The sequence below is a fragment of the Nuphar pumila genome, chromosome 12 (genome assembly GCF_984573655.1).
Source record: "Nuphar pumila chromosome 12, dmNupPumi1.hap1.1, whole genome shotgun sequence".
In the NCBI taxonomy this organism is placed as follows: domain Eukaryota; kingdom Viridiplantae; phylum Streptophyta; class Magnoliopsida; order Nymphaeales; family Nymphaeaceae; genus Nuphar; species Nuphar pumila.
The window spans coordinates 86,216,948-86,238,567 of NC_143260.1; the positions used below are offsets into that span (position 1 = coordinate 86,216,948).

The 21,620-nt window shown below is 42.1% G+C and overlaps 1 pseudogene; it reads left to right on the forward strand.

Moving 5' to 3' along the window:
- Positions 1–961: 961 nt before the first annotated feature.
- Positions 962–17,223, forward strand: LOC149821126 (cation/H(+) antiporter 19-like; annotated as a pseudogene).
- The last annotated feature ends 4,397 nt before the right edge of the window (positions 17,224–21,620 follow it).

The window sequence follows — 21,620 nt, forward strand, 5'->3', positions numbered from 1 at the left end:
ATCCCCTAACCTTCTCCCGTCGGCAACCGCAACCATCCGGTTTTCCGCCGTCTTGTTTGGCCGAAAATTGGCGTGGCTATTCCGAGCGCGTCTGCTGCTATCTGCTTGACTGGATTTTGATTGTTCTCCTTTCAGGTTTTCCCTCTTTCTGTCTCGATTGGAGAGGAGAGGGAACAAGGAAGGAGGTGCTCTTCAGGTTTCTTTGTTATTTCCTTCGTTCCTTTTCCACTTTGGGATAGGTGGTTTTCTTTCTTTTCCTTTTCTTTTAAAGTTTTTATTGTTTTTGTTCTCTTCGGTGGAGGGATTCTTGTTACTTTGGTCGATTTTTGGATTGTTTTGTTGAATTCTCATGTGAATGAATAGTTGATGTTATGAATTTTTATGGCTGTTTGTTTTTGTTAGTCGTTCTTGAATTACGAACGAAGCAATTTTTCCTTGGTTATCCAAAAATAAGAACTTCCGAGATTATCTTCTTGAAGGTTTTTGTTGGTGAGAGAGAGAGAGAGAGACTTTTGAGATCGCGTTACTAGTCTCAACCATTCAAAATTTCCATCTTCTTTTTTATCAATTCAAAAGTTCTGTTTACGGTTTTGAATTTCTTGACATCTCTTCTTTCTTTCTATAAATCCTAAGAAAATCGTTTTCTTCTTCCGCAAATTGATGTGAATCATTTGCTGATGTTTCAGGTTTTTCTGTATAATGTTCTTTATATAAGAAAATAAATTTTTAGTTCTGGTGATCGAATTGATGATTTCTCCAAACCAAACTACAATTCTCTCTTAATTTTCATATTTTGTGGTTTTCGCGGTATTTAATTCGTCGTCCGCCTTCCCCTTCTTCTTGACAGAGTTTCTAAGATCCCGTTTTCCCTGTTTCCATGTTTTGCAAGGATCGAGTGAGAGAGAGAGAGTCTTCGAGTCGTGTCATCTCGATCGGGTGGAAAGAGGGAACAAGAGGGAAGGCAAATGGCGAACGTGTCATGCCCGAAGCCGATGTCAGCGACATCGAACGGGGCCTTCCAAGACGGCAACCCCTTGAACCACGCCCTCCCCCTCCTCATCGTCCAGATCTTCCTCGTTGTCGTCGTCGTCATCACCCGCGCCCTCGCCTTCCTCCTCAAGCCCATGCGCCAGCCCCGCGTCATCGCCCAGATCAATGTAAGTGAAACCCACACCTCTCTCTCTCTCTCTCTCATGGGAGTCTAGAATCCGTAGACAATAGTTGGCGTTCATGTTTGTCTCCTTCCGCCCGAGGGTCAACCATCAACTTTACTTGCTCTTTCCTCTCCATCATTTTGGTCGTCTGATCACAACCATAGGTTTGTCTTTTGTTTCTTCGTAGTGAATCTGATTGTTATTGGGTCACTGCTGAATTAATCATGTCTCATGAGTTGGATGATGCAACTGCAAGTTCAGTGCTTTGGGATGATTATTAAAAAAAGGAAAAAGGAGGCAGCTTGATGGTCGGTTATTAACTAAAACTGCAGGGAGGCATCTTATTGGGACCGTCGGCGCTGGGGCGCAATATGACGTACCTGCACGCGGTGTTCCCGAAGCGGAGCCTTACGGTGCTGGACACGGTCGCCAATGTGGGAGAGGGTGGTGTATGCCCCCCTGATGATTCACTGAATCACACGTGTGTGTTCGGGGCTTTGAATGAGCAACACGTATACAAGCACATGGGGCTCGTATTCTCGTGTATGTTGACATAACTTTGTATCGGACTCTCGTGTTGTTGCAAAGATTTAAGTACCCTTACTATTCTTCTCATAAAGTGATGGTTTGAGAAAATGACAAAAATGCCCTTCATTCAAAAAAGAAAAAACAAACAGTTCAAAAAAAGGACAAACATGTCCTCCATCCAGAAAGTCGAGGATGATGTTGACTCTTCAAAGTCTTCTTCTTCTTTCTCCGTTCAAAAAAAGGATAAACATGTCCTCCATCCAAAAAGTCAAGGATGATGTTGACTCTTCAAAGTCTTCTTCTTCTTTCTCCGTAAAACACTGTAAAACCCTCTCTCTCTCTAGAGAAGAAATCAAGGGAGGCAAAGATTTCTCCCTGGAGAAGGCTACGAACATCAACCCTCTCACTCTCTCTCTCCCTTCTCTCTACTTTTGTGCATATCCAACAGACGATCCTACATTGCTCCATCAAACACCGACTGACCTTCACACTGACTGTAGCATCGTTCAACTTGAAGAGTTATGGAGTCTGATTCAGAGTTTTTACCCTTACAGAAGGGGGGTCTGAGGGCTCCTCCCAGCGTGGGTAGCATCATTCAACTTGATTCGTTGTGGAGCCTGATTTAGAGTTTTTGCCCTTACAAAAGGGTGGTCCGAGGGCTCCCCCCGGCGCGGATCCCTACAATGATTTGTAGTGTTATCGGGCTTTCCTACAGTGATTTATAGTATTTTCGGGTCTCCAATGAGCCCCACAACGATTTATAGTGTTATCCAGCTTTTCAACAGCGATTTGTAGTGTCTTTCGCAAATCGCTATAACGATTTATAGTGTTTTTGGATCTCACTATAGCGATTTGTACTGTCTTCTGCAAATCGCTATAGCGATTTATAGTGTTTTTGGATCTCACTATAGCGATTTGTAGTGTCTTCCGCAAATCGCTACAACGATTTATAGTGTTATTCAGTAAGCAAATCGTTGTAAATCGCTACCCGAATTAGGACCAACTTGTCAGGGCCATATCTCCCTAACCGGTGGTCATATTCCAAATCCGTAAAAAATGGTGTATTCGTTATTGAGTCTAATTTATTTATGTAAATTTTAAGCAATTTCTATTGTCATTTTATTCCCCATTTTAACTAAAAACCAGACCCTTTTTATTTTGTGTTATTTGAGTTGCACAACACCATTCTCGCTTGACATCCACATCTTGATTCTCGCATGCTCCCTGTTGGATTTTCCATTGATTTCTTCGAACCTTTCTTGGAACAAACATATGTCTTTCTCACCACGACACCCTGTGCATTTTTTGACCACGACACCCGGGACCCATGCCGGGGGGACCTCCTGGACCCCCTCCTGTAAGGGCAAAAACTCTAAATCAGGCTCCACAACGAATCAAGTTGAACGATGCTACCCACGCTGGGAGGAGCCCCCAAACCCTTCTCCTGTAAGGGCAAAAACTCTGAATCAGGCTCCACAACGAATCAAGTTGAACGATGCTATCCACGTTGGGAGGTGCCCCCAAACCCTCCTCCTATAAGGGCAAAAACTCTAAATCAAGCTCCACAACTCATCAAGTTGAATGATGCTACCCACGCTGAGAGGAGCCCTCAGACCCCCCTTCTGTAAGGGTAAAAACTCTGAATCAGACTCCATAACTCTTCAAGTTGAATGATGTTACCCACGCTAGGAGGAGCCTTCAGACCCCCCTTTTTGTAAGGGCAAAAACTCTAAATCAAACTCCACAACTCTTCAAGTTGAATGATGCTACCCACGCTGGGAGGAGCCCCCAGACCCCTCTCCTGTAAGGGTAAAAACTCTGAATCAGGATCTTCAACTCATTTAGTTGAATGATGCTACCCACGCTGGGATGAGCCCCAAAACCCCCCTCCTGTAAGGGTAAAAACTCTGAATCAGGCTCCATAACAGTCAATGTGCAGGTCAGTCGGTGCTTGATGGAGCAATGTAGGATCTTCTGTTGGATGTGCATAGAAGCAAAAATAGAAGGGAGAGAGAGAGAGTGAGAGGGTTGATGTTCATGGCCTCCTCCAGAGGAAATTTCTTTCTCGGATAATCGTGCAGTGCAGAGACTGGGTCTTAAATAATCATCTTCGGGGTAAGTCTTTACAACCACTCCTTTTCAAGAATCGTCATTTTTTTTTGCACCAATGGAGGAGAGGGCACTTAAGTCTTTGCAATCGCATCAAACTCCAATGCTAATTAATGCTGACAAACATGGGGATACGAGACGCACATGCTTACATACGTGGTGCTCTTTGGGACCCCCGAACATGAGATGTAGCTAACTGCCCTGTTCGGGGGGGGGGGGAACATATAACCTGCTTCGCCAACGTGGGGCTGCTCTACTTCCTGTTTCTGGTGGGGCTCGAGCTCGATCCAAAGGCCATCCGTCGCACGAGGAGGAAGGTGGTGGAAATCGCGGTGGCGGGGATCAGCCTGCCATTGGTGCTGGGCATAGGCACGTCGTTCGTGCTGAATCACACCATTAACAAAGGGGTGGACGGCCCACCCTTCCTTGTCTTCATGGGCATCGCCCTCTCCATCACTGCCTTCCCCGTACTGGCCCCCATCCTGGCCGAGCTCAAGCTCCTCACCACTGACGTTGGCTGGATGGCGATGTCGGCTGCGGCCGTCAACGACGTCGCCACATGGATCCTCCTGACGCTTGCCATCGTGCTCTCGAGCTCCGGCAAGTCCCCGCTCATATCCCTGTGGGTGTTCCTCCTCGGCATCGGGTTAGTCACCTTCATGGTGGTGGCCGTCTGGCCAATGCTCGCGTGGATGGCTAGCAGGTGCCCCGAGGGAGAGCCCGTCAAGGAGATCTACATCTGCGCGATGCTCACGCTGGTGCTGGCCGCGGGGTTCCTCACGGACACCATCGGGATACACACGCTCTTCGGGGCCTTCATCGTCGACGTCATCATACCCAAGGATGGGCCCTTCGCCCGGGTGCTGGTGGAGAAGATTGAGGACCTCGTCTCCAGCCTTTTCCTGCCCCTATACTTCGTGTCCAGCGGGCTCAAGACCGATGTTGCCACCATCCGTGGGGGGGCTATCCTGGGCCTTCCTCGTGCTCTTCATCATCACCGCCTGCTTCGGCAAGATCTTTGGCACCTTCGTCGTCTCCATGCTCTGTAGGTTGCCCTTCCGAGAGGCCCTTGCGCTCGGCCTCCTCATGAACACCAAAGGACTCATTGAGCTCATCATCCTCAACATCGACAAGGATAGGCAGGTAAACCATTACATGTCTCATCACATTATTATAACTCCAATCTATCAAAACGCCCTAACATCCCCACCGTCCATTGTTGGGGTCAACAGCCACTAACTATCATGGCTGCCAATGATGAATGTCATCAGCACCTTCATGGTGGGCTCCATCACTTGCACATAGAGGACGTACGCTTAGATGAGATCGACGAACGGTGGAGATGTTAGAACTGTATGGTGTTGACTCTATCTGAACGGCTCAAGATTCAGGAGAATTCCCTACCGTGGATGTTGTTCATCATCATGACGATGACTTCATCCATTATTCGTCGGTATCTTTGTTTATTGATTAGTAAAAAATCAGCTTCTCATGGTACTACACTATGTTTGAACAACTATGGCTCTTGATTAGGAGATTTTATAAGTTATAAGTTGTCAGTCTGTCACACCACACTTTCTTAACAATCCTCTCTTGATTCTCAAAACTCTTCACAGGAATTTTTCCCTTTTTTTTTGCGTCACTTTTAGCGTGTTCAGTTAACTTTATTTTATGGCTTGACTGATGGGTTTGTGTAGCCATCACAATCTATGGGTAAAGAGCAAAGCAGGTTATATGTTCCCCCCCCGAACAGGGCAGTTAGCTACATCTCATGTTCGGGGGTCCCAAAGAGCACCACGTATGTAAGCATGTGCGTCTCGTATCCCCATGTTTGTCAGCATTAATTAGCATTGGAGTTTGATGCAATTGCAAAGACTTAAGTACCCTCTCCTCCATTGGTGCCAAAAAAAATGACGATTCTTGAAAAGGAGTGGTTGTAAAGACTTAAGTGCCCCAAAGATGATTATTTAAGACCCAGTATCTGCACTGCAGAATTATCTGAGAAAGAAATCTCCCCTAGAGGAGTCCATGAACATCAACCCTCTCACTCTCTCTCTCTCCCTTCTCTTTCTGCTTCTATGCACATCCAACATAAGATCTTACATTGCTCCATCAAGCACCGGCTGACCTACACATTGACTGTTGTGGAGCCTGATTCAGAGTTTTTACCCTTACAGGAGGAGGGTTTGGGGGCTCCTCCCAGCGTGGGTAGCATCATTCAACTAAATGAGTTGTAGATCCTGATTCAAAGTTTTTACCCTTACAGGAGGAGGGTTTGGGGGCTCCTCCCAGCGTGGGTAGCATCATTCAACTTGATTCGTTGTGGAGCCTGATTCAGAGTTTTTGCCCTTACAGGAGAGGGGTCTGGGGGATCCTCCCAACGTGGGTAGCATCATTCAACTTGAAGAGTTGTGGAGTCTGATTCAGAGTTTTTACCCTTACAGAAAGGGGGGTCTGAGGGCTCCTCCCAGCGTGGGTAGCATCATTCAACTTGATGAGTTGTGGAGTCTGATTCAGAGTTTTTTCCCTTATAGGAGAAGGGTTTGGGGGCTCCTCCCAACCTGGATAGCATCATTCAACTTGATTCATTGTGGAGCTTGATTTAGAGTTTTTGCTCTTATAGGAGGAGGGTTTGGGGGCTCCTCCCAGCGTGGGTAGCATCGTTCAACTTGATTCGTTGTGGAGCCTGATTTAGAGTTTTTGCCTTTACAAGAGGGGGGTCCGGGGGCTCTCCCTGGCATGGGTCCCGGATGTCGTGGTCAAAAAATGCACATTGACTTTCTTAGAGCCTGATTAGAAGAAATTAATGGAAAATCCAACAAGGAGCATGCCAAAATCAAGATGTGGATGTCAAGCGAGAATGGTGTTGTGCAACTCAAATAACACAAAATAATAGGGGTCTGGTTTTTAGTTAAAATGAGGAATGAAATGACAATAGAAATCGCTGAAAATTTACAGAAATAAACTAGACTCAATAACAAAGACACCACTTTTTACGGATTTGGAATATGACCTCCGGTTAGGGAGATATGACCCTCACAAGTTTGACCTAATTCGGGTAGCGATTTACAGCGATTTGCTTACTGAATAACACTACAAATCGCTATAGTGATTTGCGGAAGACACTACAAATCGCTATAGCGATTTGCAGAAGAATCTACAAATCGCTATAGCGATTTGCGGAAGACACTACAAATCGCTATAGCGATTTGCTGAAGACACAACAAATCGCTATAGCGATTTGCTGAAGACACTACAAATCGCTATAGCGATTTACGGAAGACACTACAAATCGCTATAGCGATTTGCGATTTGTAGTGTCTTCCTCAAATCACTATAGCGTTTCGTTGGAGACCCAAAAATACTACAAATTGCTGTAGGAAAGCCCGATAATACTACAAATCGTTGTTGGAAGGCCCAAAAAAATTTTGGTCCGGAGGGCGCTGCCCCCCGAGCCCCCCCGCCAGTGGGATCCGCGCCGGGGGGGAGCCCCCGGACCCCCCTCCTGTAAGGGCAAAAACTCTAAATCAGGCACAGAAGTAGAGAGAGTGAGAGGGTTGATGTTCATGGCCTTTTCCAGGGAGAACTCTTTGCCTCCCTTGATTTCTTCTCTAGAGAGAGAGAGAGGGTTTTACCGTGTTTTACGGAGAAGGAAGAAGAAGAAGATGGCGATGGAGCAATGTAGGATCGTCTATTGGATGTGCACAAAAGTAGAGAGGGAAGAGAGAGAGAGTGAGAGGGTTGATGTTCATGGCCTTCTCCAGGGAGAACTCTTTGCCTTCTTTGATTTCTTCTCTAGAGAGAGAGAGAGAGAGAGAGAGAGAGAGAGAGAGAGAGAGAGAGGGTTTTGCAGTGTTTTACGGAGAAAGAAGAAGAAGGCTTTGAAGAGTCAACATCATCCTCGACTTTCTGGATGGAGGACATGTTTGTCCTTTTTTTGAACGGAGAAAGAAGAAGAAGACTTTGAAGAGTCAACATCATCCTCGACTTTCTGGATGGAGGACATGTTTGTCCTTTTTTAAACTGTTTGTTTTTTCTTTTTTGAATGAAGGGCATTTTTGTCATTTTCTCAAACCATCACTTTATGAGAAGAATAGCAAGAAAGGGTACTTAAGTCTTTGCAACAACACCAGAGTCCGATGCAAAGTTATGTCAACATACACGGGAATACGAGCCCCATGTGCTTGTATACGTGGTGCTCATTCAAAGCCCTGAACACAGACGTGGGATTCAGTGAATCATCGGGGGCGAACATACACCACCCTCGGTAAAGAGTGATCTACCTCTAAGAGTGCCATTTAGTCTCTACTCAAAGGAATGTGTAGGAATTCGTATTTTAGATTGGTTCAACTTGTTACCCTTCTGTTCTAATGTTCGTTGCCATGCTTCGAGTCAAATCCCAAATCTTTTGTTACAAGAATAAGCTTAATGTTCTAGCTTGCTCTCAAGGAGCCACGTGTGCTATCATATGCTTTTGCTTGTTAAGGTAGTAAAAATGTATCGATAATAATGAGGAGCATGTGTCAATCACTGTTCATTCATGAGGCTTTTTGTTTTTGACCTTTGCACGCCTTTGTGTGTGTGTGTGTGTGGGTAACACAACAACAGGTGCTGAACGACCAAACGTTCGCCATCATGGTGCTGATGGCCCTCTTCACCACCTTCATCACCACCCCGCTGGTGACGGCCTTCTACAAGCCAGCCCGGAAGGCGTCACCGTACAACCACCGGACGATCCAGAGGTGGAGTCCGGAGAGCCAGCTTCGCATCCTCGCCTGCCTGCACAGCATCCAGAACGTGCCCACCATCATCAACCTGATCGAGGCATCGCGAGGGATGCGCAGCAGGCAGCCCGTCTGCGTCTACGCCATGCACCTGCTGGAGCTGTCGGAGCGGCCCTTGGCCATCCTCATGTGCCACAGGACCCGCAATAATGGCCTCCCCTTCTGAAACAAGGTCTGCCCCGACTGCGACCAGATCATCGTCGCCTTCGAGGCCTACCAGCAGCTCGGCAGCGTCTCCGTCTGCCCCATGACCGCCATCTCTGACCTCGCCGACATGCACGAGGACATCTGCACCAGCACCGAGCAGAAGCGTGCCGATATCATCCTCCTCCCCTACCACAAGCACCAGCGCTTCGACGGCACGCTCGAGCCCTCCGCCGTCGGCTTTCGCTCTGTCAATGTCAGGGTACTGGAGAACGCTCCCTGCTTCGTCGCCATCCTCGTCGACCGTGGCCTCGGAGGCGCCACCCACATCTCTGCCAGCAACGTCGCCCACTCTGTTATAGTCCTCTTCTTCGGCGGCCCCGATGACCGTGAGGCCCTCGCCTACGACATCCGGATGGCCGAGCACCCTGGGATCAGGGTCACCGTCGTCCGGTTCCTGCTGCCGGAGTTCGTCACGGCCCGCCAGGGTACCGTCAGGATCTCCATCGACGGTGACGAGCATTCATCAGACGAGGAGTTCCTGGCGGAGTTCAAGGGCAAGCTCCTCTCCCCGGAGTCCATCGACTACGTGGAGAAGGAGGTGGCTAGCAGGTCCGGCATTGTGGCTGCAACCTCTTCCTGGTTGGCAGGTCATCCCGGTGCGAGGCTCTGACGGAGAGGAGCGACTCGCCGGAGCTGGGGCCGGTGGGCTCTCTGCTGGCGTTATCGGAGTCCCCTATGACGGCCTCCGTCTTGGTGGTGCAGCAGTACAATCGGTTAGCCAACTTAATGTCACCGTCGGCTGACGATCCGACGGCGACGCCCAAGGCCTACGATTCAGAGTCGGGGGTGGACGGGTAGTGATGCCTCTTTTTTTTTACTGTGTGGTTACGACAAAAGCGTTTTTAATTTTGGGTGCATGAGCAGTGGCTCCTCTGCCAAGCCTATGCTTCTCTGCTCTTTCTAGGAAGATAAGTATATGAATAATAGGAATAATGAGTGATGAAAGGAGAGAATGAGAAAAGGGTAAAGTGGGGCCGTTTGTATTATAGGATCCTCCTCGGGTGGAGGGTTTAAAAGTGAAACACGAGGTATGCATAGGTTTTTGCTTTCAGCATGGGGGTATTAAGAGAAACGTGATGACAGTGATGACAATGGTCCAGTATTTGAAGGTGTAAAACTGGTTTACTTTACTTTATTTCAAGCTGGAAACATGAAACGTGTTCCATATACATACATGACTAAAACCAACACCAACGAAAGTGAAAAAGTTACAACAAAAAAGGTGAAAAAGTGGAAAAGGTACATCTTGCGATAAAGTTGAGCAGATGGATGTAACAACTGCCTATTTGCACTTGCACGATAAGAAGAATTGGTTGTGAAGATAACCCGCTGAGGGTTATCGCCACTTGCATGAATATTGGATAGCACTAAAACATAGCAGCCACAAGTTAGGATTAGCTGTCCGTGAAGATTCATAGCACAAATGTAGCAATCACGTTATGAGGGTGGTTGGATAACGATGATGATAGCGATAAGGCATGATAATGCAGTTTAACACTCCCCCTTAAGTTGGTGCTTGAGGTTCCATCAAGCCCAACTTAACAAGTGGATAGGTAAGATGGTCTTGGCTAGGTGACTTGGTGAAGATGTCTGCATGTTGATCCTTGCTAGGAACGAACTGAGTGAAAATGACCCCCCGGCTGAAGCTTTTCTATGATAAAATGACAATCAAGTTCGATGTGCTTGGTATGCACATGAAAGATAGGGTTTGCCGCAATATGTAAGGCAGACTGATTGTCACAATATAACCAAGATCACGTAGTAAATATCTTAACCAAATGACTTCACTAGTGGCCATGGCCATGGATCTGTATTTGGCTTTTACAAACGAGGGTTGTGCAATCATGAGCCAACTTTAAGTGTTGCCCCATCGGAATGTCAATGGGTTTGGATCTGAGATACTCTGCATCTTTCAATAGATCCAAAACATATTTTCTTTGGTTCAAGAATATTTCATGTTGTGAGCGAGCAACCTCAATTCCTAGAAAATACTTTAATTTACCCAGGTCTTTAATGTAAAATTGCTCATGAAGAAAGACATTTACTTTAGAAGTGAGATGATCATCATTCTCAGTAATGATGGCATCCACATAGACAAGGACAAATATCCATTTGGTTTCCTTTATCAAGGAAAACAAAGAATCATCAACCAAAGATTGCTTGAAACCTGCATGTTTGAGAGCTTGAGAAAATTTGGTGAACCATTGGCAGGATGCCTGTTTAAGTCCATAAAGAGACTTGTTAAGGGGACAAACCACTTTTTCCTTTGTGTCGTATATCTGGATGGTAGTTTCATATAGATTTCTTTATCCAGGTCGCCATGTAAAAAGGCATTATTGATATTTAATTGATACAAGAGCCCATTAAAAATGATAGCAACTGATAATAAGTACCTTATCATGACAAGTTTAGCAACTGGGGAAAAAGTATCATGGTAGTCTAACCCTTCTTGTTGTGTGTATCCCTTTGCCACCAAACGTGCCTTGTATCTTTTAATAGAGCCATCAAAATTGTACTTGAAAACCCACTTATTTCTAATCGCTTTCTTTTCTAAAGACAAGGTGTCAAGGGTCCAGGTTTTATTTTCTTCCAATGCCTTGACCTCAGCTCTCATGGCCTCATACCATTTCTTATCTTTCATGGTAGTTTGGTAATCCTTTGGTTCATCATGAAAAGATATAGAAATCAAGAAGGCTACATGTTTTTTTGAAAATTGAGAAAAGAAGAGATAATGTGAAAGTGGAAAAGAGGAGTTCTTTACCTTAGAGTTAGACGTGTATGCGTAAAGTGCAGCTTGTGAACATTGGTAATCATTTAGGTACACGGGTCTGGTCTTAACTCTGGTAGATCTCCTGCATTGGTTTGATAGGTTCATTGGAAGAGAGTCAATTTTATGGTATGTATGGGTCACTGGATCGGATGAGGTGGTCTTTGGATCTTGATTATCTAGAATAGAAGTGGGTAGGACATGATCACTAAGAGTTTTCTCAATATGTGAATGGAAGGAGAACACCTTTTCAAGAAAGATGACATCGCGACTCACAAAGATAATTTGATTTTAAAGATCAAAAACTTTATATCCTTTTTTGTCCATGAGGATATCCCACGAAAATACATTTACATGCACGGGCATCAAACTTGTGTTTGTAATTGATATTGTGGACCAAACACAAACAACCAAAGACCTTTAAATGTTGGTATTTTGGTTTAGATTGGTATAACATCTCATACGGCGTTTTAAAAAACTCTTCATTAGATCCTGAACTGGGTAATAAAAAAACTCTTCAGTAGGCTGTCGTGAGAATGCATTCACATCAAAATTTGATAGGTATTTGTTTTTGAAATCTCAAGGCTCTTGCAACTTCTAGAAGGTATTTATGCTGCATTCAACTACTCCATTTTGTTAGGGCGTTGAAACACAAGAATGTTGTTGTAATATGTCATTGGTATAAAGAAAATTTTGCATATCATGAGAAAAGAATTCAGAACCATTATCAGACCTAATACATTTAACTTGTGAGTTAAATTGCACTTTAATCATATTGATGGAAGTCTAAAACAACGCTTTAATTTGATATTTGAAGTACATTAAAAAGAGCCATGTGATACATGAAAGATCATCCACGATAGTGATAAAGTAATGCCCACCAGTGATGGAAGGAATGAGATATCTTCCCCAAATATCAATATGAATTATATAAAAAACACAGGAAGAACACAAGTCACTATCAGAGAAAGGTAAATGAGTTTGTTTTGCTAATGGACATATATTGCATTGGCATTTGTTAAAGAAAATTATATCATTGTGTTGAGACAAATGTCTAAAACACTGATATGATGGATGTCCTAATCGCCAATTCCATAAATCGAAGGATTGCATTTGGTTAGTGGAGGTAGCAGCAATATAATTTGGCTCAATCTCTAGGTAGTATAGGCCTGCATGTACTTTACCCATACCAATCATCCTCTTCAATCGATGGTTCTGTATTTCACAATGAGCAACAAAAAAGTGAACTTCACAATTTAAAGATTCAGAAAGTTTGCTAATGGATATTAAATTGAATTTAAAAGATGGTACATAAATGACATGATTGAGTGTGATGTCTAGAGAAATGATAGCCTTTCTAATATGGGTCACATTAGAGAGTGTGCCATTGGGAAGTCTAACAAGTTGTGAATAATGGGGTTGAATAGAAGACAATGTGTTTAATGAGCTGCACATATGATTGCTGGCTCCAGAGTCAAGAATCCTCATATTAGAAAAAGAATGGGTTAAGTTGGCAAAGTGATTGTCTGTCATGTTCACCATAGGCTCTTTACCTTCTGATATGAGAGATAAGAACATGTTGTATTAGTCCATGGTAAGCTGAGGGGCTAGATTGTTGGTCAAAAGAGTTACCTCAGACTGAATCTGTGCTGCAAAAGATTGAGATTGATGATTTTCCCCATTTGAGGTGCCAACACGTGGATTGGTAAAACCAGTGGGTTTTGCTAGAAAACTGTGAATGTGGTAGCAGCGATCCTTAGTTTGCCCCAATTTTCCATAATGGTCACATTTTGAGCGTTCTCTTTGCCCTTTACCTTTGAAGCAGAGGCTATTTTGTAGAAAATGATTTTGTCGCCCACTATGATCTACATCAGCCACATTATTTTCGACTATGGGCATTATCCTAAGGTCTCTTTGCCTCTCTTCTTGCAATAGTAAATTGTAAGCTTTATTAACACTAGGCAATGGATCCATGATTAAAATCTGACTCCTCATGGGAGCGTAAGATTCAATGAGACCCATTAAAAAATCTATAAGTCTCTCTTGTTGAAGTCTGAGAGGGATTTAGAAGCACCATAAACACATGTAGGGATGGCCAGTTGTGTTGATAACTCGTCCCATAGAATTTTTATTTTTTTTATAGTAATTAGAGATAGAGAGATTATCTTGATAAAGAGTCACAATGGATCAACAAATCTAAAAAAATCTTAGTCCATTGGTTTGAGAAAAACGTTCATGGAGTTCTTTCCATACCTCAGCGGATGTTTCTCCATAAATCACACTTTTTGTTAAATTCTTTGACAATAAATTCAATACCCATGAGAGAACCATGTTATTGCATTTGGTCCAAATGTAGTAACTGCCTATTTACACGATAAGAGGAATTGGTTGTGAAGATAACCCGATGAAGGTTATCGCCACTTGCATGAGTATTGGATAGCACTAAAATATAGCAACTGCAAGTTAGGATTAGTTGTTCATGAAGATCGATACCACAAATATAACAAACACGTTATGGGGGTGGCTGGATAACGATGATGATAGTGATAACACACGATAATGTCGTTTAATACGAGGAGGTTGTCAAGTTAAATTTCTCATGTAAGCCAGCGCATGACTTAAATTGAATCATAAATAAGCCCACTGCGGTTGTGTAAATTGGCAATAAAATGTACCCCCTTGGTTCTGTCTCTTTAGCTATATGAGAGAGAGAGAGAGAGAGAGTTATGGCACAAACTGTCAATCGAGGCACCCCAATGTCGAATTGGTTCCAGTCATCCCTTACATCATCCCTATCTTCGTACTCTCTTCGGGATTTCATTAATGCAAGTTGTTTTCATCAAATCAGACTCCACAAATCTATATCATTCATTTAGTGAAGACTGAGTTTAAATCATTGAAATGATGTTTTGGTGATTCAAAAATTAATGATTGACAAAATGTAAACTTTTTTTATTTAAAATTCATATTTTCATAAAAAATGATCTAAACATCGATTCTTATTAAATAGAATTGATAAAAAAACTTGCATCATAAGATTTAAGGGTATGAAGATGGAGGATGACACAGGGGATGAGTGAAACTGGTCTCTCCCAGTGTTGGCAAAACACTTTATAAGTATTTGGGCCTGAACAAGTGGTTTGCTTCGCTATCGATCTTGCCTTTTGTAAAGAACATCTAGGTTTGTGATTATGAGGTGTGGGCCAATCTTCAGGTTTAACCCCTCTTTAACAAGAGGAACAACCACTATGTGGCACTGTAAACACCCCAAATTTTCACTCACCTTCTTGATATTGCCTTTAATCGGCACATTTCAGTTCTCCAGAAGCAATGAAGGGCAAAATAGTCATTTTTAAAGATTGAACCTGGTAGAAAGTCCTAAATTTTACTCTTGAGCCTCAAAATTTCTATATTTAGGTTCAGAGACATCTTCAAATTGCAAAATTTCAAAATCCTTTTATGGGCAAAAAGATAGAATTTCCAAGTCCTGGCTCAGAGTAGCATTTCTTGAAACGGGTCTCTGCATAGCATTGCATGAACACTTTGCATCATTTCACTGAACAACATGTCATTTTGAGATCCAGAACTCCTGATTTTCAAAATTGTCAATCCAGATTTGATTTTAAACTTTTTCAAATCGATCTTTAAAACCCTGGGGTTTCAAAAATATCAATCTTTCCCATTTTACCCCCAGAACCCCGAATTATGAAAATTTTTCTCAAGAAAACAATCTGGATGGTTTTAATATTTCAAAATTTCGCCAGTTGAAGAGAGGGGGGACACAATTCAAAATTCATAAAATCTTATTTCAAACTTCCACAAAAGAGCTCCGAATTTCTCTACTTTCAAAATTTCACCCTGAAGAACCATTTCTTCCAAGTTTTGAAATCAAGCCAAATTTTTGCTTCGTGTTTTCCAAAAAAAAACTAGCCTACTATTATGAAAATTCCAAAATATATCTCACTTGGCTCGAATTTCAAATAAATGATGTGGGACCCACCTCGAGGTGGGGTCACACTCAAATTCTCAAAAATCTCTCCTAATTTTAAAACAGTGACCATCCAGAAGTGACACCGATTTATAAAATTCTTTTATTTTGATTTAAATCTTGATAAAATATTTAGTGGGCCCACGTAGGTGGCACCCCACTAAGACTCTTTGCCAAAAGAAAGAAATTTTTTTAGTTGGGGTGGCACTACCAAAACAAAATCCATTTTTTTACTCATTTTATTTATTTATTTTTTTATTTATTTATTACTTTTCAGCCCCCAAAGGGAACCACTGTAAAACCCTACCAAAAATTTCGTTTTACCTAAGTTTTTCTGAAAAAAAAGGAGATGCCGCCCCACCCTTTTCAAATGGCGATATTTTTTTTAAACTTTCAAAAGTTAGTTTTTTTAAAACTTATCTTTCATAAAGAAGCCCGAGCATTTGCCTGAAAGGGCGGAATTTTTTTTAAAAGGGAGGCTTAGGCCATCCGAAAGGGGATCAGGATTTCTTTCCCTAACCCTTCAGCACCCTCTTCTTCACGGAGTCCCCTCTCGGCTAGCAGGAGAAGACTTGTGGAGGTCCTCTTTGCAGAAACCCTCTGCTCCCCTCTGAAGATTCGACCCCCCTTTCCAGCGAGCCCATCGCAGATCGTTGAACCCTCTTTCATCTCTGGAGCTTCCCTCATCGCCTCCTTTCCTCCCTGCCCATCAGACAAAACTGCTTTGACCCCTCATCTGTTCTTTCTGCCATTTTTCTACAATAAAGTTACAAGGAACAGTATAAGAACGCCCAGCCTGCAGTGACAATCTACCAGGAGCCAGACAGAAAGGGACCAATCCCTGGGATCCTCATTTACGGATTCAATCGGCCAGGAGACCCCAAGGTAAGTCTACATCATTTCCTCCCTTTGTTCAGATCTATTAATGCAGATCTTGTTGTCGTCGGCTGGAAGAAAAGGTAGTGTCGAGAAGGGCCATTAGCAGTCTAAACTTCAGCATTACAAACGATTTCAAAAGAGACAATGGGAGGGCTTTTACAATCAGATGAATTGGATGAGATGGTTCGTCCTTTTCATGGACCGAACCTCTCATTCCAATGCCCTATATCAATAAGAATAGCAGATCTCCTGTGTTATTTGTTATCAGATTTTTATTTTTTTTATATTTTATTTAAATACGTTGTATCTCTGTTTGTTGATTAAATTCCACAAGCTCTCTTTTCATTCGTGTGCTTAGTCTTTTAGCTTAGTGTCATCAGATTGAAGGTTCTTGATTTCTCTGGAAAAAAAAAAAATCTAAGTTAAAACTTGTAAAAGGTTGCCTTTCCGTAGACGATTTCATGTGCAATAGCATTGTGTACATGTATAAGGCCTGCATAGGTGTGTCTGTGTCAGTCAGGTCCAGGAGTGGATCCTCCATCAGCTCGTGATCTTCCATTTCCATTGGCTGTTCCTGCATCTAATCGCATGTCAGCACAGAGTTCCGCACTATCCAGCCCAACTGCTGCCAATAGCACTAAAGGTAGTCTTCGAAATGGTGGATCCATGTTACCAGAACTTACGATGTCTCAGGTTTCAGCTTATAAAGATGCTAGTAAATTGTTGTATACAAGTAATATGGTTACAGATCCATTGTCAACCCTGTCTCTCACTCACACAGCCATACACTGTTGTGAGATGGTATGACTGCTTGGTCCTCACTCAAAAGATGTGGTGTTACCAGCCATGGATGTCGTGAATGCCCCCCCCCCCCCCCATTGCAGCTATCGATGTTTCACTGAGTTATAGGAAAAGCTTTGTATCTCTCTGCAGTATATTAGCCCATTGATAAATCTCATGGTTTTTTGTCAAATTAATCAGATCTTTTTGGTAAATTTCTGTTTAGTTGGAATGCTGCTAAATGTTTTTGTTATTATTACAAAAAGATGAAGATTGAATCCTAATAGATTTGCTCATTGGGTGCATAAACCTGAAGAGGGTATGACATGGATGCGGATTGGGATGGACAAATGCTGTGTCTACAGTTGAAATGACCCTTGGGCTGTGCTTATGATTCTTCATTAATTGTTTTTTTTTTTTTTATGCATAGATGGTTGAGGTCCAACACCATTTATATGTATTAGGATAGTAGGTTGCTGTGTCACTATATATGGCTGTGCCAATAGTTGAGGTGCATACGGCTGCACATGAGTTAGTGTCTTTCCTTTGCTACAGTTTGTATAAACCCTATTGCAGATGTTGTTGTATGATGCTAATATTTCCTAATTTTCGAAAGAGTTAATACTTTTCCAATCAATCTAGGAAAACCGATATTTCTATTGCTCACTCATGTTAAATTTTTTTTCTTTCAAATTTATGCTTTTCCAGTGTTTGTTTGAATCTTAAATCTATCAAAGCAAAATCGGTGGCTTTGTTCATTAACGAAGCTCCCTTAAATCTCATGATTTCTGGTGATGGACTAGCATTTTATCAGTTTCGATTTTAGAAACCCTTATGATTTTCGGACCTTATCCTGCATGACACTATTCCATAAGACCTCATGATCAATTTATCCTTACCCCTATTTGAAATAATATCTATATCTATATATATATATATATATATATATATATATATATATATATATATATATATTTGTTTCAAGGTCATCAGTTTATGGGAGTATTTTAGTCGATTTCACCATGATTTCAAAAGGTCAAAACTCTTATTTTCGTATTTTCTTGCATCCATGTTATTTTAATTATTTTTATGGCAAGGAGATATGAGGTTAGGTTTATATCTGGATAAATCCAATAATTCCCGGATATTATTGGAATACTCTGGAAAAACCTACAGGTCTACACTAACCCCATTTCCAGTTTGGCAGGGACATTCTAATGAAGGAGCTGAAATCTGCAATTTCTATTTATTTCATTTATTTAGTGATGTAATAATGTAAATTTTGGAATAAGAGATTTAATTTTCTACTTAAACTAGGATGCATATCATATAGTTTAAATTTATGCAATATCCTGCTTATATGATTCATGCATTTTATTTCAAAAGCACTGTGGATGTTCACGAATGGCACGTGCACCAACTCTTAGGGAGTTGATGAACTCGGTGGAATCCATATTTACGGCCCTAGTCGGAATATGGACGAGACCCAGATCCATCATCTTTCTACTAGTCACATTGAACCTACACTCTTAGGCTATCTTGAAAATGCACATCATATTTCTAAATTTTTCAAAATCTTGTGTATTAAATCAATTAAACTCTGAACATATTCATGGCCACAGTCAGGATATGTGAAGGATTTATTTTGACTTGATGCACATTCTCCAACAAATTTCTTAGAAAACCTTTCAAAGTGCATTCTTCCATTCAAATCATCTGCATCATTTGTTTTCCTCATGATTCTCTCAAAAGGTTTTCACTTCATGGAATCGATTTTCTCAAGAAACTATGATGATATTCGGAGTTGGATTTTCCAAATCAAAGTTTTCCTATGATTTTCCCTAAAAAGTTATTTTCTTAAGATCCATTTTCAAAGGGAATTTTCATCTTTCTCAAAAATCAAAGTTGATTTTCAGACATTTCAAAGACAAGATTCTCAGGATTTCAATTTCCTAAGTTCTAAATTTCCTTCTCCAATGAATCTTTCCTATAAATTTCTTATCATTTTCTTAAGAAAATTCTCAAAGTCTGCATTTTCTCAACAAGTGCTTTCCTTTTCAAAAGTTCATATTTTCTCAAGAATTCTTAAAATTTTCCTGAGATTCTCATTTTTTCAAGTCTTTATAAAACTTTCTCAAGATTTTCCCGAGATTCTCATTTAAACTTTCTCAAGATTATCACTTCTTCAAGATTTTCCAACTCTTTATAAACTTTCTCGAGATTTCAAACCTTCTTCGTTTGAGTTTCTTGAGAGATTGATTTCCATCTTTTTCCTGAGAAATGCTTTTCAATTCCAAATGTTTTCTAAGCATACATCATATTTTTCAATTTACATTTCCCAAAATTCTCATAGCACATGCCTGAATTCTCTGTGCATTTAGGATAGAACGCAATTTCGGCAATTTCACTAAGTCAAGCACAATTTTGGTCCTTGGTTCGATTACCCCTGTTAAAGGCGGCAAGAACGGTCGAACCTTATACCGACAGGTCGAGCCCCATCCCATGGATTTTTCCGCAATTTTCAAAACGGAGGCGAGTATTTCAAAACAATTTCCAAAATCCGGTCAAGTTTGAAGCGCGAAAGCATTTTTCCTCTCTCTCTCTTCCGTAAGGAAGGGAAGACGGGAGAAATTTTGCGACGATAACAGGTTTGGCGACCGAGATGGGACCTGTCCTTGTCTGACCTAAATTATGCTTGACTTAGTTCAATTATCGAAATTATGTTCACAACATGTCAGCTCTTTACTTTTTATATCATGTGAGCCTAGGAGCCTAGATTCTGACCTAGCTGACATTTATTGCATATAGCTTAGGCATGATTTGGTAGGACCAGATTGAGGAGAAATTTCCATGCTCATATAGACTTAGGTCTAAATACAACTCTCCTCAATTTAGGATCTGAATGTAAACAATGTATGCTTCCTCAAAAGATTTTCAAAAGTCTATCTCTCTAGGACTTAGAGCCATCTATTTCTTGCATGTGATCATTTTTTAAAACCTCAATTACCTATTATTACCCGGTCTTCACGTTGCTGGGCTCTCTTCCAGAACCCTAGTTCGGGACAGAGTCTCACAACTGGGCCAACTATTTGGGTTAACACCCCCCTACCACGTACCACGGGCCACAGTCCGAAGTATATCGGTAGGCGCTCAAGGATGTTGGAAAACCTTACCTTAGAACCGGAGTTGAAATTCTATGCCACGTACCTCAGATTTCGGTTCGAGTATATCGGCATAACTGGATTGGACAAAGATGATCTGAACTTAGAGTTAGGATTAGGGTCCTACAGCTGTTTTCAAATTGATGCATCTAGAGTCAGCCTTTTAGGGAATGATGAATGTGCATAAATGTTTATGCAGGATGTGATTGTATGTATGATTTTCTCCATTCTTTATATTTCCCAATGTTTTTTTAACTCATTAGGTCTTTTTCAAAATATCCTTATTTTCCACAAGATCTTTGTCTCAAACCCTGGATGATTTTTTCCAAATATCCCATTTTTTCCAAAACTCCAGGCGATTTTACATTCTACCTTTCTACTGGATCTCGAATTTCTAGCTGCATTTTTATCCTGCCTGCAAAATTTTTCAAAATTTCTCACATTTTCCTAAGTCTCATTCTGAGTCTTTCTCTGTTTTCAGTTCGATGGCATCCAGTCAAGTCGATCCTATCTTTCCTGAAGGTCACATCTCCTACGAGGTGCGACAAGGTCATCCTGAACATCGAGCCCTTAGCACCGGAACTTTCATTCCCCGGTGGTACTATTTCTGGCTAAAAAGCTTTTCCCGAATGTTCCCGGACCATTTAAGCGAGTGCAGATTAGAACTGGCATCAGCAGTCGGAAAGCAGACCATCAATGGCAACCTGATCCATGCAATGGCGGAGCAATGGAATCCTCGAACGTGCACCTTCTGGTTCCCATGGGGAGAAATGATCGTCTTAATGGATGAATTTTCAGAAATCATGGGGTTACCAGAACCAGCCGGTCAACCAGGAGACCCATTAGAGCATCAATTCCTTATCAATGTCAAGGGTTTGGACCCCCGAGACTCCTTAGCTCGTATGACAGGCCGCCGATCTTGGCCTCTGATCCAATTGGAAGGAAATGAATATGTTGACCTACTTGAGTTGTACCGCCAGTACGGGACCTTCGTCGAAGTCAGCTCGCTATCAAGAACAGCTAAAGAAAGGATTCATAATGCAATGGTTCTGTGCACCGTAGGGTTATCCTTCTTCCCAGATGGACAAAACTACATGGACATCAGGATAATCCAGCTCATGAGAAGATGGGGAAGTCGGCAAACCAATCGCCTCTCCATAGCCATGGCAGCGCTCGCCTTCCTATATCGAGGTCTGACTCGATTCTCACTTGGAGAATCCATTTTAGTTGAAGGATGCATCTACGCACTTCAGTCTTGGTTCT